A 27063-nucleotide genomic window follows, 5' to 3' on the forward strand; every position below is an offset into this window, starting at 1 on the left:
GATAAAGGGGAGTTTGCCTGCTTGTAATCCTATCATTATCTGCTGTTACAACAAAAGGATCAAGCCCACCTGGTGTTGTGAGGGAGGCCAACTGCGATACTAACCAGATCTGGGGGTCTTGTCCAATCCAATCCAATCCAATCCAATCCAATCCAGTCCAGTCCAGTCCAGTCCAGTCCAGTCCAAGCCGAGCAGCTCATTGCTACCTCTCATCTGCATGGTTCTTCTTTTTAGGTGTTATGTACAGCAACACAAAAGTGATACATGTATGTTGACAGCTGTACTAAAGCAATGGGTCAGAAATTACCATTGGTGAATTCTTATAATAGTACAGAATTGACCTGAGGCACAATATACAGGCAGCACCCGGGTGACGAACGTTCGACTTACGTAAAATCTGTAGTTAGGAACCCCCCCCCCCAACCATAAAGCCTACTATATTAAAAATTTGAGTTACATACAATGGTTCGTAATAACAAACGGGTACTACCTTGCAACATGCATCAAAACATTGTGCGTCTACAGTAGGCAAGTGAGCCCGAGGTAGAACAAAGACTTCCTCCTTTTCAGTCGGACCACGTTAGTGTTAACAGTGTCTTCTGTGTTACTGTATTTGGCTTTAATTTTTTTTTGTTTTTACCCTCCTAACTATGGCACCAAAGCATAAATGTGATGCAAGTGATGATGATACATCTAAGAAAAGGAAAACGATCACAACTGAAATTAAAGTAGAAATAATTAAGTGATCGGAAAAAGATGAAATGCCAATGAACACTGGAAAAGTGAACATTAAAGTTTCTTTAATATTTTTTACACACACACACAGATTCTCCCTCTTCCTCCTCTCTCTCTCTTTTATAAATACTGTAGTTACATTTATTATTATTATTATTATTACTATTATTATTATATTAAAGATGTTTTAGTGCATCCGGAAATGTTTCTGTAATGTTCTTTATGGATAGAAAGGTACACTATATATTGTATGATAAAACAAACATTTTAATAACTGACGTTAGACACAAACAATACCCAACTGGACAGATTTACGTACACATCTGAATTAAAGACACTAAGGAAAGGCACTTGTTCATAATCCAGGGACTGCCTGTATATAGGCAGTGGTCTGAAAAAGGCAGAGCTCATAGCTCAGCTTTTGTTTGGCAAACATCATTTGACATACATCAGTTCGTAAAAAGAAAATTTTGCGACCAAAGTATTATACCAGACCCCTGCTTAAGTCCACTTTTCAATGTAAGAACAGGTTTAAGAACCTCCACAACCCTTCATGCATTGCTTGCACTGTTTTCAGCAACCCATTGTCACCCTTTCTGCACCTGTCTCCTGCCCAAAGGTGCCCCACGCAGAAGGGCTCAAAAACCTTCCTCAACAGAAGGTGCAAGCCTTCCATCAGATTTTAAGACAAAATATAAAGTACAGTCAAGCATTCACTCAAATGCACCACCATTCTCTGATACTTGACTCAACAACTGAATGGACTTCAGCAAGATAATCTAAATTCCAAATTGAGCATCGAATGCTGTCACAGAAGAAAAGTCCAGAATTCAGCTCTCTAAAGAACCACACCTTCTACACCCCACCTGTAGGATAACTTCACTCATTCTAAAGTTATTTTCTGTGTGCCATACAAGTTTGGGAAATTAATAATCTCTGAAACAAACACCAGCTGACTGGTGTAGTTCAAAACAACAGACAACATGAAATGTCCACAAATAGCATCTTGCAGAATGTGGGACACTGCGTCCCTGCCAGTTTCACCCCACAAGCCCTTATTTTGCATGCCAGGACGTAGTAGCATTTTGGGGCTTCCTACAGATTCAGATGAATCAAGCAGGAGAAACTGTGTTACAGTTCAGTTACAGTACAGCTTCACATAAAGCCTTCGGCATTAGGAAATTCAATAAATATGCTGAAATATATTACAAATTACATTCCTCCAGTAAACAAATTAAAGCAAATTATGTAGCACATTTCAATGTCATATTTAACTGAATACTTCCAAAAGACATTTGAGCACAACAATAGACCACATTATTTTCATTAATCTTATTATTCAATAGCACATTTCTAAAAATAACTTGAGACATATTTAAACCTCAGGGACGTGAGAAGAATAATCTTTCTCAGCCTTTCTAAGGAACGTTATTCAATGTACTTTGTCCAAATTCAGTCTCTGACTGAGACAGAAGAAATCTGATAGTTAAATTTTGACCATTATTAAATGACCGAAGTTAATCTGTAGAAGACACTGTAGCCTACCTACCTTTTTTACTGAATATACACAGATTAACATTAACTTGCAAGCTAATCTCACAGTTTATTCTTGCACTATCCAGCAAATCAGGGAGCTCAACAACTTCAGAAATGTTTTGTCCATGCTTTATTGCACTTTACACCGAAACATATGAACTGGAATGTCTTACCTACCACTGAATAACTCCAGCCACTGCAATGATCTGTTTCACATTCAAGTTTTGTTTTCCAAAAAAACTGAATATTTTTCAAAAACAATCTAGTTTTGCTGCTTGTGAACTATATGAATTAAGAAAACTCAATGACAAATTTGATCCTTTAGCTCAGGTCACCAGGATTGCTTTGCTCACCCTTAGACTGTCAGCTGCCATCTGCTGTTGCTTGTCATATTGAAACTATGACTTTCTAGAGCTGATCACCCACAAGTTCAATCCAAAGTACAAGCAAGCTCATGTAGCTCTGGGTTCTTAGCAGAAGCAATGGATTATGCTTGGCTGCAGTTTAAAAAACAAATCACTGTGCCAGTTCAATAAAGATGTACATAATGTGTTTGTTGGAGGTAACTGTCAGGGGTGGCACTGAGAGGCTTCAGAATATGACAACCACTGCTGTTAGTCTAGCAGTGAAGAGGTTTGCTCAGAGGAGAAGGAATTATCGCAGAGACATCTGTATTCAGACAATATTCTGCTGTGTGAAACCTCTAAGCAAACCATCTTGCCGGAGATTAAAGTCCCCTTGGAAGAAAATATTGAAGAGGCTAACGAGAGAAAGGTAAACCACACACAAACTGGTGGAGTAGTGCTGCTCAAAAAGCTGGGGGGCAAGGTGTCTGCCCAATGAATTAGTCTTCAGGGGATCTGCAGGAATATTGCTGTATTGGGCCTACATAATGCTAGGTATCACAGGCAGTCTGAGAAGGAAGGCCAAGAAAGTTGTAACTGAGGCTATAGAGAAGACATCTAGATGACTGTGGAACAAAAGAGGTGAGCTGTGGGTTCGGAGTAGCGCTGCCTGGATGCAGGCTAGGCTTGAAACAACCCTGATCAGATCAACTGGACAGAGCTGTTTTTTGCTGAAAGACCATAAACATTCAGTAATCCCAGGTTACATCACAGAGTGGACATTAGTAACTAAAGTTACCTGCTCCCCTTTATATTTTTCATATAGAGCAAAAGGCAAATGTAAAAAGAAGGTTTTATCTTCTGACTTGTACATAATTGGTCCTTGTGTCTCACCTGTGAATGCAGAGTCCATAATCCCATATAACAGGCCATTAAGAGAAAGCCCATTCTGCAAATGGGGCAACAGGATGCACAAAGAACATGAATTTCGCTCAGTCGTTCTATATAAACAAGCAGGCAGCTGACACATGTCAAGGTGACAGGATAGTGTGTCGCCTTTTCCCCTGGCCCAGCCAAGAAAATGCACTAATTGATTCCTGAAGCCATCGAACATGTTGTATGTTTCAGTATGTTTCAATGTGTGCCCATATGTTTGTGAGAGGGCTGCCCCAGGAGTCATGAGTGATGGTGCTGTTCAAGCCATTAGACCTGGTTGCATTTTGTACGTAGACAGTGGAGGAGGGGACAGGAGATAGTAGGGCTAGATGTGCCTGTGTCACAATGGACTGCCAAAAAACCAAACGGGAGAGGGCAGCACCTTACATTTATTATGAAAAAGAGGTCAGCAGAAGAAAAACATTCTGCGTTATTTAGTGATGAGAATATTTTATGAGTATTGTCTGCTTTGCAGGGCACATGTCACAGCTTTATGGAAACATGAAACTAGTGATCAGTGACTAATGGGAAAGATGGCTCCAGAAAATGTTTAGGAACCGAAAAGCAGTCAACACCTACTAACGCTACTAGCAAAATTAAAACATTTCAAATCACTCACACACATTTTCAGAACCGCTTGTCCCATACAGGGTCGCGGAGCCTACCCGGAAACACAGGGCGTAACGCCAGAGGGGGAGGGCACACACCCAGGACGGGACGCCAGTCCGTCGCAAGGCACCCCAAGTGGGACTCGAACCCCAGACCCACCGGAAAGCAAGACTGTGGTCCAACCCACTGCGCCACCGCACCCCCTACATTTCAAATCACACAGACAAAAATCTAAAATTTACACTGTAAACAAAATAGCTAAATAGTTTGATTTTTTTGGCAGATTCCTCAGTTTTCCTGCTAGCTATTGTATTCAGCTTCAAATACCCACACACACACACATTCTCTGAAGCCACTTGTTCCAAGTGGGGTCATGGAGAGCTGGAGCCTAACCCAGCAGCACAGGGCACAGGGCTAGGGGGGAGGGGACACACCCAGAGCAGGACACCAATCTGCTACAGAGCACCTGAAGTGGGATTTGAACCCTAGACCCACCAGAGAGCAAGCACAGGCCAAACCCGCTTTGCTACCGCACCCCCCGGCTTCAAATACATTAACAAACAAATATAAAACAGAGACCCAGGATCAATGTTTCTGTTTTCTAATAAGTGTGTCAGGTTGTTACACATTCATAGAAAATTGGACTGACTGAGATGAACACACAGGGGGTAGTTACTGAACTGGAAACTGGAGAGGATATGAGGACAAGTCACACTGCTGGCATGAGTTAAGGAATGACATGTTGACCTGCAGTAGATTGAGTCGCTTTGTTTGTTCCCGTTTCTTTATTCCAACCACCTGCCTTGAGCCATTGATTTAATCGTTATAAGATAGTTCAAGGGTGGTGCAGCTGCCTCACAATGCCCAGGATGCTCAGGCATGAGTTCAAATCTGAATGAATCTGTGTGGAGTTTGCATGGGTTTCCTTCAGGCACTCTGCTTTCCTACTGCAGTGCTAAGACTTGTGTTTCGGGTTATTTGCTGACTCTTAACTACTCTTAAACTGTAACTATGTATGTCTGTGTCTGCCTTAAGAGAGACTGTCTTTATTATTATGACATAAATAGGGGCACATCACATTTTAGGAGACATTTGTACAGAAATACGGATAACTATAAACTGCTCACAAATTTTTTCTCACAGCTTTAAATTGTAAATATACTGTTGTATAAATTATCTTTAATGTGAGGCATTGATGGCAAATTTACATGTATTAAATACATCTGTAACTGGTAAAACTCACGATTTTGGAAAGGCCTATGTTTACACAGTATGCATGGTAGGGCAGCAGGCATTTTTAAAAAGTTTTGACATAAACTTTACCACAGTAGCTCCAAAATTCCCTGGGTTTCAGTGTAGACCAACAGTGAGATTAGCAAGCATGACACCTAGTTAGAGACGAATGAGTTCACCTCCCGACAACACATTCTCAGGTCCTGAGATTGTGGAGTCCTTCTCAGTGACCGAGGCTTCATCACAATATCCGAACATATCCCTACAAGAAAATAAATAACTATAGTGATAAAAAGCTTCCAGGATACACAGAAGATACACAGATGTAGATATACAGTAAGAACTGACATATTTTATGTACCATTGGCAGTCACACATATGTACTGACTAATGGACAGTTATATGAATCCTGTTGGGGCTTCCTACTGATGTTGATTCCAAGAATGCCTTCTTTCTTCCCTCCCAATTTTACTGTGCAGAACAACCAATAGAAAAATGAACAACACAATATTGGATTCCTGTCACCATTACGAATATCAGTCCCTTTCCACCATAAAGTGAAACACAGTCTAAACAAAGTTTACTTTTCTTAACCATAATTTAATTTACTTCCCATTCTTCATCCCACACTATACAAGGAAAGTGGTTTGATACCTTGACACTGTGGCAACTGCATCAAATACAGTATTGTAATGACCCACATTACTGGGAAGTATTATGTCTGAGTGGAAAATGAGTTAAATGTAAATAGTTTAATTGTTGGTAAAATGGAAATTAAGTGTTCAGCTACTGTGGGGACTCATGGGGGATATAAGGAGGTGAGTGTATTGGCCAGTGAAAAGAGAAGGAAAAGCCTGAGGAACCCAAAATAGGCTGGGAAGGCTGGCCTGAGGCACAGGTCCTGGGACCAAGAGTATTATTTCCTTGTGTTTGCACCGATATCTCACACTGTATGCTAGTGTTCCCATAAATGTTCGTAATGAACCCTGTCAGCATGTCCTTATTCGCCCCATTCGAACCTAGAGCGCAGCATCCCTGCACCCAGAGTAAAAGCAGCAAAAGGAGGCAGTGAACCGCCATTGAGTGCAGATGCCTGGGAAAGTCCCCCTGCCCCGTGGAGAACAGTGCTTTCCTGAACAGGTCAGATGACATGCTAGATGCCACAGAACAGAATACCCCGTCTACACACAGGCTGGGCTTCCTAGCCAAGGCGAGAGAACGCAAGCCCATGTTTAAAGATGTTGCCACTTTTGTGAAGAAACCCACCAGTTCACCTGAAGCCTCGTCGAGCTTTCTGAAAAAAGGGCAATGCAATAGAGCAAATGATACCGCCGCAAAAGCAGGAGTGTTGCGCAACCAGGAGCATTGCGTTGGACAGGGCATGGGAAGAGGTCATGGGGGCATCAGTGGAAAGCAGACCGGCCTGCCTGGGTCAACTGTTAAAAGTTGACCGAGGACGGAAGTTGCAGAGAGATGACCGGGGACGCAAGAGGGGTGTTCGCCACCGATGGTGAAGCTGGAACAGCGCAGAGCATCTGCAGAGAGTCAACCTAGTGTTCCTGCAAAAGCTGGACAGCTGTAGGGAGCAGAAGGTAGTCGGTGAAAACCACTTTGGCAACATCAGGCCTGGTTATGTGCGCGTCAAGGAGCTGTGCTTGGACCGAGGACAGGCAGACAAGGGATGAGGATGGTTGCCTTAACCCCTGGGCGCACTATCATGGCGGGCTATTTTGACTCTCCCCCCCCGCATCAACCAGCACTGAGCATTTAAGGCATGTTCTTCTGACCGGGAGCACATTTGAGACAGCGCTGGACGGTAGGACACTTCTGGGGCAAGTAGCAGCGAGGGTGCTGCCCTTCTTTTTGATGAGAAGTGTGTGACGCTTGAATTGTGGGTAAAATGTGAATTAAGTGTTCCAACTGATGTGGGGACTCACGGGGAATATAAGGGGGTGTTGGCCAGTGAAAGGAGAAGGAAAAGCCTGAGAAGTGCTAAGTAAGCTAGGAAGGCTTACTTGAGGTGCAGGTACCCGGGGAAAAGGGGTATTATTTCCTCATGGTCGCGCCTGTATCTCACGCCGTATACTAGTGTCGCAATAAATGTTCGTAATGAACTCTGTCTGTGTGTCCTTCTTCACCCCATCCAAGCGAAGAGTGCTACAGTACGTTACTAATTTAATTAATTTTAATAGTGAACTTTTCTCACATAGAGCGCTGAACAAAGGATCAAGAGATATTACAATAACAAAGATAAGAGTCAGCAACACATTCAATTACTACAAGAACTATACCAGCTAGTAAAACTATGAAATAAGCTAACTAGCCACAGAGGAAAGGAAAACAGAAAACTCCTAACCAAACGGCTGGGGAGAAAAACAACCTCAGGGAATCCAAGTGCTGGTGGCTGCCCACCCCTTCTGGGCATTCTAAATAGAAAAGAGTGCCAGTAGTAACAGCTAACAGGAGCAAACTTTTATAGCTACTTATGACATACTGGTGTTTTCAACATGTTTTGCAAAAGAAACAAAACGTGCTTTTTGCGTTTCTCTTATTTTTCTGGGATTTGGAAAACATCATCTGCATTTGAGCTACCACCTTTTTTTCACAATGTAGCTTTTTTCTCTCTCCTATTTAAATGAAATGCCACACAAACTACAGCAGTTAACCTGTGTGAAGTAACATAATTATACATTAAATTAATTGTTAGCAAATCAGTTAACCATTTAACCTTTCTTATGTGCCCATGAGATGGGTGGAAATTCAAAAGGCAGGGCAGATCATGGAGATCTGCTGTCATATATTGTAGACCTCAGTCATGCAGCACCAGATGCATATTTATGGAGTGCTAGAAATGATCGCCCTTAAGTAAGCAGAAGGGCTAGAGCTCAGCTCTCTGCCCCTCAACGTGTTCTACAGCCCCTTATGCTTAACACCACCGCTACACTACTCCCCAGATACCCATATTTTCCCAAACACCTCCAGAATTCTGACAGCTCCACATCCAGACTGTGTGGGCTTCTCATTTCAGTCAATAATAAAATTCACAAAACAACTATGTTTTTCATTATATAACTTTATGAGAATGTTAATATACAAGAAATGGTTTTGCATGTTACTGGTCTCAACCATGTTGTATTAGATCTTATTCTAAAGCCACCACTGACTGAGTTCTGTAAACTGAATTCATTCCTTTTAATATTACAAAACCTGCTTTCTTCTAGTGGGCAGTGACTGGGCAGTAACCTTAGATGTGCATAAATTTTACCTTCCCTATTGGTACACACTTGAAGAGTAGAACAGAGAACTTGTGATCTCTTTTAAGTTCTTGGGTAATTTTTCAGTTCACAGCTCTGCACACAAATCAGTGAGAACCTGTTGAGCGCAGAACACACTTCCTGACAGGTCTGCATCGTGCAAGAATGCCACAATCAGAAATGGGGCTTAATCAGTATGGCATGCCAAAAGAACATGCAGAGCAACCAGAAAAAATGTCCAAACATCTGGCATTAGGAAGCTGGCAGGCAGAAGTCAGGCATTTGTAATGCCTGTAGTGTTTCGAGCCATGATTCCAACACAGAGTGGTGGTGAAGCAGGTGAGGCCTACTGCAAAAGTGCTCAAAACAAATACTTCACTTAAAGAATTCTTTCATATGTTAAAGTAGACATTGCCCATCTGTAGACAGCTAGTCACAGGCAGCCAAGGCTACTGCTTTACAGCAGGCATTGAGGCCAGCTAAGCAGCACAGTCTGGAATGCAGGGAATGCGGGTCATTGATTTCCTACACTGGGTTGGGAAGAACAGTTATTGCAATATAGTGCCCAAATCTCTGCTCCAGACAAAGCATGTACAAAACAAAACTAACTGACAAGTAGAGGGAACATAATTCCAAAAACATATTCATTTTTTAACATGTAGAAAAATCCAGAAATTTCCTTGTGCTTAGCTAAAAGCTGTGCCATGCATTCTTTCCATATGCGCACTGACAAAAGAGAAAATGGAAGCACTTACTAGTGTCCTGTCCTGTCTGGTCAATGATTCACAAGCTGCCTGCTCATGGGCACTGCTGGCTACTGCCCTGGGAGAAATAAACAAGAGGACTGTTCAGAGCGCAGGAATACATGAGAAGAAACAAAGTTAGCAGCACACTGATCACCCCCTTCCCTCTTGCTTTACAAAACTCTGCCATAAAAAACCATACAAGTTCCCCATGTAATCCCAAACAAACATCACTTTTGCGAGCTAAAGATTGTAAGCATCTGCAAGGCATTTTATAGCTTGCCTTGTGATCACCATCATGCTAATTTTATGAACATGAACTAATGATTCTGTATGCTTGCTTCAGGTCACTGCCAGTAAAAATCTCTTTTCGTATGGTGATAATCACCTCCAAGATTCAAAATCCAGCAACAGGTTAAAACTTGTTTCCTGTTTGTGCCTTGAAACTGCAGTCTTTGAACCCCACCTGCCTGAAACCTCTCAAGGTTCTCCTGGGTTTAGCCCCATCAAAGTGCAAACGACACCCTGGTCATGCAAGACTGCCACTAAAACCCCAAGACAATGAGTCCAGAAATAGACATTCCTGCATGCTTTCTTTATTAACAACAGAACAGCATTGGGTCACAGCTACAGAGAGACAAAAACAACACACCGTGATCACACAGCATTGTTTAAAATGTTCCAGAATGGCATCCAGACATTCCAGAATTCAGGTGAATCGTCATGCAGGTCTAGTGCTCATTTATCTGAGGAAATTAAACACTTAAGCAATATACAGATTTTCAGAGGAATCTTCAGGTATCAACCAGAACAATAATGCAAAGCAAATTGCTCACTGCTTTGTGGGGGGTGAACTGGATAAGCCTTGGCCAGCCCCAGAATCTTTGGGGTTAATCTCAGACATGGGAAATCTAGTTATGTAATCAACCCAAAAGCAGCTTTTTCTTTTGTTGGGTTTTGTTTTTTAGTAGTGTAATTAAACCTTTCCTCTCAGCTGAAGTAGTGGAAGTATTCTGGGCTGTGAGAGGCAGTCCCTTATGAAGGTACCTTCCTGGTTTGAGTGCCTGTGAAGAGGGCACGGGTGGAGGTCACGTGAATTGCTGAACCACCCAGAGAAATCCCAGCTAATGCCATGTGTAAACACATTTGGGGTAAAACGGGCTGTTAAGACAAGCTCTTGACGTGCCTAATCATTGTGCCATCAGGCCAGGCTAAAGGGCAGCTTGTGCAAAGGAATTCGCAGTTTTCAAATGGAGCGGCACATGAGTGGATGGTGAATGGGAGAGGAGGATGGGGTTCCAGATCAGATTCTACAAAATCTTATTCTTCTGGCCTACACAGCGGTGACATTTAAATCTTGCTGTCAGCAGCAGGAAAACTAGCTGATGAGACAACGAGGGAAACGACCTAAACACTTTACATCAGAGACCATTGATTGTGTTAATGCCAACTGACTACTGCTGTACCTTGATCAAGCTTACCACAGGAGCGAGTATTTTGAATGAGGAACTTTGGATGGTCCTAACCACTATGCTACCGCTGCTCACATATAACAAACATGCACTATATACTGACATCTTTATCTACATATACGTATGTCTATAATTTGATTCCTGGTCAGGGTTTTTGTCAAAGAACATGTAACCTCAGACCACATGTATATGGCTTGTGTATTTCAAAGTATGAAATATTGTAAAACGCTTTAAATTATTTCTTGATTGGAATGGTGGCGTGGTGGCACAGCGGGCTTGGCCGAGTCCTGCCTTCTGGCGGGTCTGGGGGTCGAGTCCTGGTTGGGGTGCCTTGTGACGGACTGGTGTCCCGTCCTGGGTGTGTCCCCTCCCCTCTCCAGCCTTGCGCCTTGTGTTGCTAGGTTAGGCTCCGGCTTGCCACGACCCTGCATGGGACAAGTGGCTTCAAACCAATGTGTGTGTGTATTCTTGAGCATTAGTAATATTATGCTAAATGGTTTTAACTCTTTTCACATATTGCATTAAATGTATGGTATGTTCCTGTGCTGAACTTTGTTCATTTAAATAAAATGAATGGTTTAAAAGGAAGGGGCGTGGTGGAGTAGCGGGTTTGGCTGGGTCATGCTCTCTGGCGGGTTTGGGGTTCGAGTGCTGCTTGGGGTGGCTTGATGGTGTCCTGTCCTGGGTGTGTCCCCTCCCCCTCCAGCCTTATGTCCTGTGTTGCCAGGTTAAGCTCTGGCTCTCTGCAACCCTGCTTGGGACAAGCAGTTTCAGAGTGTGTGTGTGTGTGTGTGTGTGTGTGTGTGTGAGAATAATTTAAAAGAATGACAAGATTTTGAGTGTATGTGCATTACCATTTCTTGTGCATTTTGAATGTAAACAGCAGGATAAACTCCAAATCCTAGTATGTTCAGACCTCAGAAGAAAAGATCCTGTATGACAAAAAACCACTGTCAAGTAATATGAAAATATGGATAAAGTTGGCCTACTATTGTAAAGATACCCAGTACTATGGCATTTCTGACGATTTTGTATGGTACTTTTACTTTGTACTTACTTTACTTTTTACTTTATATGTACATAGGAGGACACGGTGGTGCAGTGGGCTTGGCCAGGGCCTGCTCTCTAGTGGGTCTGGGGTTTGAGTCCTGCTTGGGGTGCCTTGCAACAGACTGTCATCCTTTCCTGGGCATGTTCCCTCCCCCTCCAGCCTTGCGCCCTGTGTTGCCAGGCTAGGCTCCAGCTTGCTACAACCTAGCTCAGGACAAGCGATGTGTATATATTTTTTTAGGTTTTTAGTTTCAGAATTTTTTCCTGAAACAAACACACACACACACACACAGACACACACACACACACACACACACACACACACTTTCTGAACCACTTGTCCTATACAGGGTCACGGGGAACCAGAGCCTAACCTGGCAACTTAGGGCGTAAGGCTAGAGAGGGAGGGGACACACCCAGGACGGGACACCAGTCCATCGCAAGGCACCCCAAGCAGGACTCGAACCCCAGACCCACCAGAGAGCAAGACCCGGGCCAACCCACTGCGCCACTGTGCCACCACACCCCCCTTAAAGCCCAACACCTGTTTTTTTTTTTTTTTTATATACATTTCTATTAACTTATGTCATGCAAGTTTTTCATCAGATTCATTTCAGGCTGCTGAGATGTTGAACACACTATAAATGGGTGAGATGCTTGACAATGCAGTTCAGGAAGAAAAATATGAAAAATACGAGATCAGCAGTCACTTTTCAATTGTCCTTTCAATTAATCAAGTGTACTTTTACATATTGTATTGCTCTGCACGTCTTATGGGTGAATTTACTGAAAATATCAATTTTTACATTTTTCTCTGTTATGTACTGATCATCTGTATTTGTATATTAAATCAGTTGTACTGGAAAAATACTGTAATTTCTTGAAAATGATGACTTTTACTATGAAATAAGAAGAGTGTAGAAAAAATAAGATACCATCATCTTGCTAACTGTCACACCTCAACCACATCCCAGCCGAAAGCACCTGGCATGAATCAGCACGGACAAAGACAAAGGGAGCCACACCACCCCTCCCAGGTTGTGGAATCTCAATGAGACAACTGTCTCCTCAGTGTTTGCAACCTGACTCCTTTGACTCCTCGCCTCACGTTCCTGCAACTTCACCCTCACTCTGCTTTCCTGCCCCAGCTCTAGACACCCTCGGCTTTGAATATAGCTCTAACCTTTGACAACGAACTAGGATTTGCCCCAAGAATGCCATTTGCTCCTCGGTTGCTAGACGCATACCTGACCCTGACCATGATTCCTGTCTTTGTCCTTCAGGTTGATATGAACAGTCCCACACTTGGATCCTACTGCTCGTTTCCTGGCTCTGTGGCTGTGACAGAAGATTCCGCCTCTCCGAATGGATCCAGTGTAGATTGTGAAACTCTGGACCACCATCACTGCCCAGAGAGACTGGCTCGGCTCCCACAGTCAAACCCTCCAACAAATGTCCAACTCCATCGGTGAGATTCCGCAGATCATGCATTAAGGAGGGGCTTTCACAGTAGTATCTTATTCTGCCACGCCACCACCCAGGTCATCTCCCATCGCCACCATGACAATACCAGTGACACATCCCAGACTTGCAACGCCCCTGCAATATGACGGGTCGCCAGAAAAAAGCCAGGGGTTTTTGCTCCAGTGAGAGCTGGTGTTCTCCAGCCTGCCTCATGTGTACTACTCCGACGAGAGCCTGGTGACCTACCTGGTGTCGATGCTCACAGGCATCGGTCTGGACAAGGTGACAGCAATATGAAAGATCCAAGTCACCACCACTGGTGCCCAGATCAAGAAATGGTTTGAGTTGGTGTTTCATCATCCTATGGCTGAGGACAGATTAATGACCATCCAACAAGATAACCGGTCTGTAGCTGCCTACGCTTTACAATTCCTGAATCTGGCAACTGCAAGCAAATAGAAATCTGGAACTGTCCTGGCTAGCTTTTGGAGCAGCCTGAATCCCCGCATCCAAGCTGAGCTTGCTTATACAGGAGAGGATTCGTACTTCGACTGTTCGTGGAAAACGCAATCTTAATTGACAACCTGGTGCGTGAACACACCCAATGCTCTTGGCATGCACCCACCCTGCCCAGACGTTTATTCAACAAAAGAGTGCCACTGCAACTAGGACATGGACATCTGGCCCCGGTGGAAAGACAACACCAGTTCAGGGAGGACCTCTGCCTGCATTGTGGGGAATCAGACAACTTCCGTGCTGAGTGTCCAGCTTGACCCATTCTGTGACCATCGCACCAGGAACGGAAAGTGAGTGATCTCCTTCGGCCTGCCTCGCAGCTACTTGTGCCTATTGCTCTGTCATGGCGGGTGAACCAGGTTTCCACACAGGCGTTTTCTGATTCAGGTGCGGCAAGCAGCTGTATGGATATCACCTTTACTGAAGCACAGGGTATACCAATAAGAGAGTTTGACCCGGCACTTCGGGTTAGCGCCTTAGACAGGCAGCCTTTAGGGACCAGTGTCGTTGAATATAGGACGGTTCTTCTCGGGGCCTGTCACAAGGAAGAAATTTCTTTCTACCTTATTAAATTCCTTGACAACCCCATCATCCTGGGGTACACACAGCCGGTCAAACATGACCCGGTTTATTCCTGGTGCACTTTGGAACTAGTGTCCAGGGGTCCCATTGTGTTTTTCTCTCCCATACTGGGCCATGTCCGTTGAAAGTTCTGAGGCAACACAAACCATAGAGGTTCCTGATGTGTATCAAGACCTCTGGGAGGTGTTCAGTAAATCAAAGGCATCCACCTTGCCCCCACACAGAATGTAGGATTGTGCAATCGATCTCTTGCCTGGAGCATCTCCCCCTAGGGGCAGAGTGTATCCTTTATCCTTGCTCGGAGACCTATTAACAAGGGTTCCCCGAGTGGTCCTGGGTACAAGCCAAGCATTTACTGATGGCATGCACTACCCTGTTGCTGGAATCTGGGAACATCAGTTGTAGTGCAAGGACATGGATGTCAGCAGCAAGGACATGTGCTCAACACAGGAACCTTTTGAATAAGGCAAAAGAAAGAGGAAGAAGAAGAGCAAACATTCCCATGGCGACAAGTAAAACCTGACAGATTTAAAGGATCTAGATGAACTAAAAGTTAAATTTCACCACAGAAGCTAATAAGCAATGTTACATTTTAAGTACAAAGTTCCTTTTGCTTTCAGTGTTACAGACCTATTCAGCTCAAAAATCCACCATAAGGTGAACAAACAAATGACTAAAGATATGTGGAGCCCTGACAAACTATGGACAAAATCAATACTTTAAAAAGACAATAAATTAAAGACAGTAATTGCTTTGTATGTCGCTTTGGAGAAATGCATCTGCTAAAGTAATAAATGTAACTATAACAAGCAGGAGGGCAGGAATGGGTGGGGGGACACCAGAAGATGCCTGCTGCTCTGGAATCCCTTCTTCAGCCTGCATTTACACAGGAGCATCATAACACTGCAGCAATACTTGAAAGCTCCTGAGTAACAGGGACTCACAGGGACTCACTAGAGCAGTAATGAGTCAATGTCCCCAGTATAAACCCCAACAGATACCTAAACTGAGAGTCCCGAATTTTTTGTTTGTTTATATGAGTTCCATCCTTTTTTTAGAAAGCATCATTGATTCAAAAGTTTGTGGTTCACTGGTGGGTGTTTGATGAATGCAGTATAAAGGGAATGTTGTGCAGCAGGAGCCACAAGTGGGACGCATGCACATGTGCTAATCCCTTAATGATCCTCTGCAACCACACACTGCCAGCTCTTTGATGAATTATTCGCTTTGAGCCTCTTTACTGCTCTGACAAGCAAAGGTTTGAAGTGTGTGCTGGCTGTTCCCTGGAGGGTCTAGGCAGTGTTCACCTCTGACAACCTCACCAGCCTGTACTCGGACAGGCTAGCCTATGAAGTATTGGACGGAGTGCCCCTGATTTCTGTAGTCCTCCTGTACCTTGATAAAGCTACCAGTGCAACCACAAACACAGAACCTCTCCCCTTCCCCATGGCAATCTACACATCTATAAGATATAGACAAATATATTTGCAGTGGATAATTATAGACCTACTTAATTTTAATATTTAATACATGGGGACAGCTGGTAGCATAATGGTTAGCACCACTGCCTTTTGACCACAGGTTGCAAGTTTGATCCCTACCTCTGGCTGTACTACCCTTGAGCAAGGTACTTATCTTAAATTACCCAGCTGTGTAAATGATTGTAAGCATTTAATAATTGTGGCCTTAACATTGTAAGCTGTTTTGGAGAAAAGTGCCAGCTAAATGAATAAATTAAGTATTCCATGCCCGAGGGCTTGATAGTTGAAAAAAAAAATTAGAGAAAATAAAAGCGGGAGAAGATTGCTTGGTAGGAAAACCCTACCACTTTCTCTTTCCCTGATGAATAGATGAGGACAGAAGTCTTGTTCCTGTTTCAGTCATCCTAAGAATGACCAGTGCCAACCAAGCACTGGTAGTCACAGCAACAGCCCCTACTGTTTACTGTGTCATATGTCCAAGGTGAATGGGAAGCAGGCTGGAGAGGGTCAGCTGGTGGCAGAAAAAAAAGGAGGGAATGGGGGAATGAAGGACGACTCTCTCATTCCTACCATCCTCCTCATCTTCTTGTTAGTACCCCAAGAGCAAGTACACGCATGCTCTTCAATAATGTATGTAATGGCTGGCATGCTGACATTACTCCGAGACATTGGCACGCACACACACACACACACACACACACACACACACACACACACACACACAGCAGCACAATGACAAATCTTTATTTGGAAAAGGGCTTTTTCGACTTCAGCACTCACAAGAGGACACATATTTTCATAAATGCAGGCAACCCACATTCATTCTTCTCAATTCCTAGCCTTTTTCAAGCTTCTGGAAAGTGACCTTGAAAGGCTCTCTCAGCTGGGCTACTCTCCCATACCATAAATATAAAGTGTGCCTCAGAACATCTGTGCTGGCTCCACATGCAGACTGTAGTTTACAGACGAAATTGAGCCCGACTGTGGTAGAATGTAGAACAGAGGTGTAAATAAATACAAAGTAAGTGGTACATAATTAATAAGTGGTGTTTCTCCTGTTAAATATGATTACAATAAGCCTAAATGGAAAATGTAACTGATCCACTGCTGCATATCTGCATTGTGCAGTATCCAGTGGCTATGACATCATCCACTTCTAGAGATCCCAGAAACTTTTGTAGGGGTCCAAGAAATGCAGAACAATCCAACAGGAAGTAAAGAAATATTCACGTGCTTCAGTTCTTCTTCATCAGTTTTGAAAGCATATCAGTTGCTACATGCTGCGTAATGTTGCGGACTCCCAATAGTAAGAAAAACTCCATGGGAATATAGAAAAGTAACACTGAGTGACAGATAGGTATATGAGCAACCACCTTGCATTGGAGGAGAGAAAAGGAGGATTGAAAATGGAAGCACTGAAAATTCTTGAACTCACCTCCCTACATCTGATCAGCCTCTTATTCTCCACATTGGAGGAAGCTCCCTTTCCAATACCAAATGCATTGGGGGCGTTCAACAGCCAAAGCTGTGCACAGCAATGATACAAGGAGCTCACATTGTATGCGGCTGTGTAAGGGGTAACAATGAAAGCACTGTTGTTTTCGGGTGGGGGTGTGGCAAAGGAAAATGCTGACAATAAATGTGCAGCTGCAAAAAAAAAAAAAAACAAAAAAATTCTCTGCAGGTTGTCAAAACTGTAAATTTATTTCTGGTCAAGTCAGAAGCACCAGAATGTCCCTTCAGTCTGTGCTTCATTTGCATCAGGCATGGAGATGAGTGAGTAAGCCTCAGCGCCACAGGAGACTGCTCAGAGTAAATGTGCCACTTGTTATTGGAAAGCAGCTCTGCTTTGCAGGAAGGAACAAGTGGTGCCGTGCAATAGGGTTTGCGCGCCTTTTGTGCAAACATCTTTGAAAGTGTGAGGCTGGTTTCACAATATAAACTAATCCTAAATTATAGGATTACTTAAAAATAGATAAAGACATTCCAAAGAAAAGAAAAGACTGAATAGATGCTTCAGATCTAAATTGAGCTACGAGTTGATCCAAGTTCTTAAATGGCTTTAATAGTAATAGGGTTGCAATTTTTAAATGGTAGGATGGTTAAAATCCCTATAGTTAGAGTTTAGAGAGCTCTCGCTTGTGTCATAACACCAAACTAAACTGTTCTACACACACTGGACAAGGGAACAACTTCATTACTAGACAAGTCACATTCTTGCAATTTTAAATTAATGCACTGAATTACTGAACAATCACTAAACAGAGTTTCTGACTATGCTGTTATATTATTCACATTTATTCCTTTAGCTGATGCTTTTTTCCACAGCAACTTACACAGTTAAGTTACAATTATTCACCCATTTATACAGCTGGGTAATTTTACTGGAGCAATTTAGGATAAGTACCTTGTTCAAGGGTACTATAGGCAGTGGTGGGAATCAAACCTACGACATTTGGGTCTAAAGGCAGAAGTTCTAGAAGAAGATCGAAGGATTTCCTAGGCCATTGCAGATTCACTGTTTTAAGAGGGGTTGCCATCGTTTATGACACTTCCCCAAGGCCGTGTACCGAAGGGATGCCATGTGTCCCACCACCCTGTCCGATCGCATTAGCTTCCTCTTGTGAGATTTGTGGCTACATGTTTTTATACTCATAACCCCCCGACAGCACCCTTGAACAAACATTCAGTCACTAAACAGTGGGCACTGTAACAATGGATTTCAGGAACAACGGACAGCAGCTAAAAACTATGTATTTTTGGTTTTCCAAAAACAGAAACAATAAAACAGAAAAATAAGCATTATTTGCAACATTAAAAATAATAATATACAAAATAAATAAAAAACTTATATATGAGCCTCTTGTTCCAAGGATGGACTGTAAATACTGTATACGGTATGCACAAGATATGCCAGAATCCCACAAAAGGCAATGTCACAGACCAGTGCTGAAGAGTTTCTTAATGCTTTCTTTAATGTCCTTTTAACAAATAACAAATTCGTCAGCATCACTTACGGCAGTGCCTCTTCTGTGCAGCTTTGGCGCTGCCACACCCAATCAACACGCATGACTTGTCTTATGATGCCACATGATGATGACTGTTTTAGCTGGTCTTCTGGAAATTGATAATGCACAGCAAGGGGAAAATAAGGCAATGAGATATTTAGTTGTGCCTCATGTTCTCTGTGTCACTGGATCTCTGAGACCTTTCATGTGGCTGGAGGGGGTGCTGCTGGAGACCAGTGAAGAGCAGACGCAGCTGCCACTTACTGTCTCACAATGGGAATACTGTGATGCATTAGTCTGCTTTCTCCTTCCAGCATCCAACAATAAGAACACAACAGCCATGGCTCTGCCAAATTTCAGGATTCTTGCCTCTCCACCTTCATCAGGTGACTTTTTCTATCTGTTTTAAAACTTCATCTTTAAACTATGCTGTTTTCATCCCATTGGGCATGCTGGGGGTTCACACTGCAGCTGTGGGTTGTTCTGCTTTAGCTGAGCTACATGTTAGCCCTTCAACATTTGGAGGGAAGCACAACACTGAAACAAGGCACTATCAGAAAAAGCGACAAAGTTTCATAAAGTCGGTCCTGAAAAGAGTGGCAAAAGCTAAGAAAAAGGGAAAAGCAGAGTTGTCTGGCATTCCATGTAAACATTACATAAATAAAACAGATGGCTACTTTGTGCAGGCTGGCTGCTGTATCAGCCTTTCATTCTCCAGGACTCACAGCAGAGCTGGGCCCTTGGACTACAGCCCACAGAGGATGTTACAGAAGCTTAAAAAGGCCAGTATCTAAAAAAAGGGAAGACTTACTATGCCAGTGCTAAGGCATGTCTGAGTCTGTGTTACATCACATTAATTCAAGTGTTGGATGTAAAGATATCCATCAGTGATCAATTAAAAAAAAAAGGAGGCCAGTACCATAGCTGCTTTTAAAGCAATGCTGTGGAGATGCAGTAATGCTGGAGTCTGCTAGCAGACACAGGGACCACACCATCAGCCCCATGAGACGGGAGAGTATGACAGCAGAAGTCCAGCACATATAATGATATCCTCTTTGTTCAGCATTACTGCTCACCTTTCGACTACAGGCGTTTCTGCTTGTTCTTTCAATCCTCTCATTTCCATCAGCTGCATCCATGTTCATCTCATGGTACTAAATTTAAATACTAGTAAATCATCCAGCAAGACCACTGAGAACTTTACACCCTTTTCCGAAAACTTGTCTAACCCATTTTGTGTTCCCTGGGGGCCTGAACTGTTGCTGACGAGGATGAGTGGGAAAAACACACAATCACTGGTTCTCCTGCTGTCTTTCCAGTACTTTGCTTCAGTGCATGCATGTCTCTGCATGTGTATGAATGTGTGAGGCTTGCTGCTCCTTGCATGTCGCTGCCTCTTTCTGCTCCTCCATGTGACAGTCCAGTCACATGCTGCCTACACGAGTGCCAGAGTGCCGCACTATAAGTCCTGCAATGTGCCACATGACCTACCCTAGAGTAATGAAAACAACAACAGTCAGTGAAAAATGACCCTGAAGTCCCCCATTCCCAACAGTTAGCAACAAACAGAAAATCAGAAAGCAAAAGGGCCTAACTATAAAACTCTAACCCTAAATCTAATAACAGAGAAAATGGGCAATTTAGGGTACTGTCAATTTGTCACATTCCACCATACAAACCAGTAGAAATCACATGAGTAGCTCCATAAAGGTTTGCTCATTCTGTCTAGAATGCCCAGGAGGGGTGGGCAGTCATTGCCACTTGGAGCCTTCATGGGTTATTTTCATCCCTTGCCTTTCGGTTCAGAGCTTTCTGTTTTCCTTTCCTCTGTGGTCAGTGGGCTTGGCTCTCTGGTGGGGCTGGGGTTCAAGCTCTGCTCTGGATGTCTTGCGATGGACTGGCATCCCATCCTGGGTGTGTGTCCCCTACCCCCACAGCCCTGCGCCCTGTGTTGCCAGGTTAGGCTCCAGTTCGCCGCGACCCTGCTCGAGACAAGCAGCTTCAGCCAGTGTGTCTGTACCGAATATGGGTATTGTAGCAATTTAATGTATGGCAATTTAATGTATGGCTAACCTTTTATCTGTAATGTGTCCTGATCCTTTGTTCAGTGCTCTGTGTCACTGTGTGAGAAGAGGGATCAATGAAAATAAATGAACATTTTAGCTTGAAATAATAAAAAATTAAATTTCACTTTGTATACAAAGCTATGTAAAAAGGAAGAGCTACACTTAAAAATAGAAAAGTTCAAATTGCTCTTAAACTGAAATTTACCAAAATGCTAGTTATGTTATGACGAGGTGCTGTATTGTCTTTCACAGCAGTGTGAGAAATATTTGGATATATCAATGATCTCAGTACAAACCCAGCTGGATCCAAAGCCTTTTCTTATGTACAGTGTGCATTTGAGGCAACATCACACCAAAACACAAAGTCATGCTGTTCTGCAATGTGCTCAGCAGCAGAGGCTGCTTGTTTATTCATGTTGATTCGATGGCCAAGGAAAAGCTTTGAGCATTAGTGTTAATTTATTTTAATGTACGAGAGACAATGCCAGTGGCTGTGTTATGCAAACAGAAAGGATTCTAACAAGACTTTACACAATTCAGTCTCTGTTCATGCATCCATTTCTTTTAGTGTGTGTATCTTGGGGGCTTGTGTAAGATGATTGCATTTCTGTCAGGGGATTAAATGTGGAGAGAGGTCCAGCATGAGTGGGGCAGGTGGATGCTGGCATCTTTTCCATGATGGAAGTTGGCTTTGTCTCCAAAAAATAGGCAAAATCACCAGCAGCAAGAAAAAAGGGAGGAGGGCTGAATAGGGATGAGAAGGCGGAGAAGAGTGTGTGTGGTTTGTTTATCGCACACTGTTGTTTGTTGTTGAAGAAGGTGGTTTTAGCTTAAGAAACAGCTGGGTGGAAGGTCACTAGGAGATCCTTGTAAACGTTCTGGTCCTTAAGAGTCGTTGATTTTAACCCATGTGCTCTGCAGCCCAGAATTTAGTCCTATTAGCAAGAAGTACATATTGTATATGGTTACCACACACAGTGTGAAACCATTTGTCCCTTGTGGGGTTGCAGCAAACTGAAGCCTAACCCGGCAACATAGGGAGCAAGGCTGGAGGGGACACACCCAGGACAGGATGCCAGTCCATCACAAGGCACCCGAAGTAGGACTCGAACCCCAGACCCACCAGAGAGCAGGACCTGGCCAAACCCGATGCACCACCGCACTCCCCTTACTATATGGATACCAAAAGATTTTTAAATTTTATACTCCTCTGATTCAGCAAAGAATTTGCAGACTATTTAAGTGTTTCATTATTCATTCCACCCTAAGTTCCACCATTCTGTTGAACGGTAATCCTATTTAAGGTGCTATTGTCCATGCACCTTGACCCTACTCATGATAACTGTTTGTGTGAGGTGTGCCAGTCAACTTCAGTGAAGATATAGCTGCTAGATTCTCACAACAATGTACTCAATTTAAGGAACACACCCTCCTTCCACTGTAAAACCACAACCACACTCAAGTAACATGGCAGGAGAACAAACACACTCCAAACAGCCCAATGTCAAAATTTGCACTCCTTCAAGGCCTGAATGCTTAATATTTACAGATTTGATCATGTGCATTTGCTCCTTCACAAAAACCATGCACAGACTGCACAGTATTATAATGACCCACTTCCTACTGTGCTGGTGGCAGGGTTCCTGAAGGAGGACTCAGGAGGCAGAAGAGTTGGAATACAAGCTTTATTCTGCCTCAGGATGGTTAAACACAAGCACTTACAAAGAAGACACATAGAACGTACAGATCAACCCAGGAATCAGTAATCCCCTATAACTCCCCTCCATGGTTGTTCACCAAACTACATTATGTACACAGACAGTAATAGCAATTTATTATAGCACAGCCACAGCTCCCTCCCTCCCTGGTGTCCAGGTTTGGGTCATTTTCCTAGTGCTCCCGCAATGGTGATGAATGCATGAGTCCCCAGCAAGACTCTGTGGGTCTCAATCAGTCCACACTGCCCCTGTGACCACGACAACTGAACCATTTTCTCTCTCAGCTAAGCTCCTTTCTCTGCCAACCTCCCCTGAAGCCATCCGAGCATCGAGAAGCAAGCTCTCTTTTTCTGGGTGCAGGCAGTCAGACTGTTGATGTCTCCATCTAGTTGAAGCGCATGCTCTCCCAAACTGAGCACCACTCTTCACTTGTCGAGAAGGTCCATGCCAATGATACAGGAATTCTGTATGGGGCCCAGCCAGTAATTCTGCCCCAGGCCCCTGCCTCCAAACTCAATGTTCAGGTGTCACCCCTCCCTCCTCCCATACCAGATGTCTGTTCATGCATCTGGGTGTAACTCTCAGGAATTGCTTTGCAGATTACCCCCTTCACCAGACAAGGCAGATGCATGCCTAACAGAGAATCCAGGTGTCCCATGGGACAGTCCAGTTGCCTGTGACAGCACAGGGTGGGTCTTCTCTGCTGGTGTCCTCTCTCTGAGACTTCTACCAGAGTCTGTTCCAATGGACCTCTCTTGACAGTTCTGTATGCAGTGCCCTCTTCTTCTGCAGAACTAGCAGTTGAACGTTCATCTGTCTCCCCTTGCTGCTGCTGGGTCCTTAAAGTTTTTCTCCGGTTCCAGCAACTCCACTTCTAGTCACCTCAAAATGAAACATGCTACAACCATACCCACAGACAATGGCTCTTGCTCTCTGTGTCCATCTAGTGATCTTTGGACAAAAAAACTCTGTTCCGGTTCTGTCTTCATCTCACCTCTGACACCAGTGTAATGACCTGCCTCAGAAATGTTGTTGACACGGCTACTGAAAGAGGGCTCTGGAGGTACACTATGGGAACACAAGCTTTACTCTGCCTCAACACGGTTAATCGATTACAAGCACTCATACAGCACACACACACACCCAGCCATAGGTCTATAATGAAGAAAACAACCTGGGAGTCAATAATGCCACAATAACTTCACTCAGTGGTTGCCCATCAAATTATACAGAGATAGGAAGGACAAAGAATTACAGCTGTAGGCCATGCACACAGGAATGTGGAATTTGAAGGAAAGATCTGTAAAGTGCTCTGTGTCACTGCGTGAGAAGAGTGCCCTATAAAGATTAATTGAACTGAATAGAATCTGAACGATTACCATGGAACAGAGATCAGCACAAGCTAGAGGGGGCCTTGGGTCATACATAATTGGGGTTTTCTGCAGCATATGGGCAGCACATTCTGGGTTGCCATGTTCTACGTCATCAGCACCCTCCAAACTTGGCCCAGGATTGTTTCTTACAGCTATACGGCCCTACATCTAAGGTACTGGACACATAGAAGTACTGTGCAGAGATGCACACAATCCTGCTCGTGGCCTGAGGAGAATTGTTTCCAAAGGCAAAATATTGTATTGTGGTGAAAAGAACTGAGAGCTGCTAGTTAAAGTCCACAAAGGAGCCATGCTGCATTTAGCCTGACCTACTCCAGTAAAACAAACAGCAATAACAAATAAAAATATTAGTTTGGAAAAAGTAAGTTTGTGAAAAGCAACAAAAATAATAACAATGTTACAGGCAAAGAAACTATCTCTGATCAAGGGTTGAATAAGCTACAAACTGCCACTCCCAAACTCTATGTAACTCCATTGGTAAAAAGGGGATACATTTACACTAATAATCTTTAAAAGGGTCTTTATTAAAAGTTATTTATAAAGTAAGAAATTGGAAATGGAAAATAGCTGATATATTCAAATCTGGACGAAGTGCACTTCAGGATTCAGCAAATCTATGTGAAAATGATTTTCCTTTGTTGAAAAAATTAGAAAAGAGAAAAAAAGAAGAAAAAACTATTTCAAGTACAAACACTAACTGTTAAATAGTCATAAATAAGCTGTGACAAACAGATCACGCCAACATTTATTCATTTAGCTGACACTTCTCTGCAAAATGACTTGCTATTATTTACCCATTTATACAGCTGGGTAATTTTACTAGAGCAATTTAGGGTAAGTACCTTGCTCAGAGGTATTACAGGTACAGGTGAGACCTGAACCTGTAAGCTTTTGTTGTCTTGCACATGAAAAAGGCGTTAAAATTTTTAAATAGGATTTATATGGAATTTAATTAAAAAAATATATTTTAAATCTAAGGGGGTGCAGTGGCGCAGTGGGTTGGACCACAGTCCTGCTCTCTGGTGGGTCTGGGGTTTGAGTCCTGCTTGGGGTGCCTTGAGATGGACTGGCGTCCCGTCCTGGGTGTGTCCCCTCCCCCTCCGGCCTTACGCCCTGTGTTGCCAGGTAGGCTCCGGTTCCCTGCGACCCTGTATGGGACAAGCGGTTCTGAAAATGTGTGTGTGTGTGTGTGTGTGTGTGTGTGTGTGTGTGTGTGTGTGTGTGTATTTTAAATCTAATATTTAAGAGGGAACCCAGATCACGGGTTCCTGGGCAAGAGACAGGGACGTCTGGCCTCCTCTGCTCTCCATATTGCCACCGCGACCCTAGAAGGACAAGCGGGCAAGAAAATGGATGGATGGATGGATGGATGGATGGATGGATGGATGGACCCAGATCACATGAAACCTTTGGGTCAGTTCTGGAGTGAAAGGGGATGTGCTATTGTACCTTTGTTCCAATGAAGAAATAATGCTCTAATCTTCACTGTCAATGCTCATAACTGAAAGTGCATATGCCTGCTCAGGAAAGGAGCAAATACTTTCTGGAACTGATGGGAGGGCATTTATACGTACAGGTAAACAGAGTACTGCACACTCCCAAAGCTCTGTACACTCTTATGCTTTCAGTTCATATTCTAACTGAAACACTAGAGCCGTGTGGTTCATGTGTAAGGCAGTTGTAAAGATTTTTCCTTACATTATTTAGACTGACATATTTAGGCTGTGTTATTTAGAGAGGTTTACTAGGGCAGAGACGGGAAATGGGACCCTGAGTGGAAAAAGGAAACTTCTAACAACATCTGCATAACAATTTTCTCTTGCCTTTTTTGCCTTTTCCCCTCCCTCTGTTCCAGAGAGGAGGCACACAGAGAGAGGCCCGCAGGCGCAGTAAGCCATGTGGAACCCTAATCGGGGCCCCTCGCTAAAGGTTAGCTGAGGGAAAGAGTGGTGGGTAAGGTGCACCCAGCCAGAACAAAAGGGAGGGAGGGAGGGAAGGAGGGAGGGACGGAGACACAGACTCAATCCTAAAATGAGAAAAAGACACATGGATGGAGAGCACAAAGACACAGTGTGGTGGAAAGGTGAGACGGGATGAGAGCAAAAGGAAGAGGGGAGCACAGGGTAAAGAATGAAGACTGCAATGAGCATTAACAGAGAAAGAAGAGGACTGGTACAGAACGATGAAAGCAATAAGCAGTTGTATAAGCAATGTCAAAAAATCAGGTTAGTTTCTGGTGGACCTTGTTTCGCTTCTTGGCAAATTATTGAGCACGAGTGCAGCTCTGATCCATGAACACAACGATCTCTCTCTTTTTCATGGTAGAACATGTGGGGTGACAGGCAGGCAGGCAGGCAGGCACACAGGAGAGGGGCCCTGGGCGCTTATGCAGGCTGTGGCTGATTTAGGATTTTTGAACTCAAGCCAAAATTCCTGAGGGGAACAGAAAGAACACAACAGTGAGCTATAAAACCCTACTGCAAATGGAAAAAGTCTGTCTGTATGTCTATGTGCGTGTGTGTGTGTGTGTGTGTGTGTGTGTGTGTGTGTGTGTGTGTGTGTGTGTGTATACATGCACATATGTGGCAGGAATTGAGTAGTGATTATCAGCAAATCCCAGTCCTGAACATTTCCAGTATAATATGTTGATAAGCCACAGCACTGACATCCGTTAACTACTCACAGTTCTAGAAAGCAGAAAGAGGGAAACTAAGAAAGAAAGAAAATAAGCAAGAAAGTGAGAACAAGAAAGAGAGAGAAGGAAGAAGGGGAAGCAAAGATCATAAAATGGGATTACAGTGCAGTTAAAGGGCCTGGACGTCAGCCAAAGGTCTGGGCCTCTCCAGCAGTAAGCATGCTGAGCTGGAAGTGGCTGAAAGAGAAAGGAAATCAGAGTGAAGCCGCCCAGTCCCTCTTCTCCTC

At 43.5% G+C, this 27063-nt stretch overlaps 1 protein-coding gene across 5 annotated transcripts in view; it reads right to left on the minus strand.

The window, feature by feature from the left end:
• The window catches only part of LOC108926801 (thyroid hormone receptor alpha-like), a 142671-nt gene that overhangs the window by 82708 nt on the left and 32900 nt on the right, over positions 1-27063 (minus strand). For 2 of the 5 annotated variants that reach the window (XM_018739755.2, XM_018739750.2), the window contains exon 2: positions 9403-9469. The exons of 1 other annotated variant lie outside the window; for it this stretch is intronic. The gene's annotated coding sequence lies outside the window, so the exon portion shown is untranslated. Of the gene's footprint in view, positions 1-9402; positions 9470-18972; positions 19073-27063 lie in introns of all 5 variants that reach the window. 2 more of the 5 variants (XM_018739751.2, XM_018739753.2) reach the window with 2 other exon arrangements.

This window comes from Scleropages formosus, chromosome 7 (genome assembly GCF_900964775.1).
Source record: "Scleropages formosus chromosome 7, fSclFor1.1, whole genome shotgun sequence".
In the NCBI taxonomy this organism is placed as follows: domain Eukaryota; kingdom Metazoa; phylum Chordata; class Actinopteri; order Osteoglossiformes; family Osteoglossidae; genus Scleropages; species Scleropages formosus.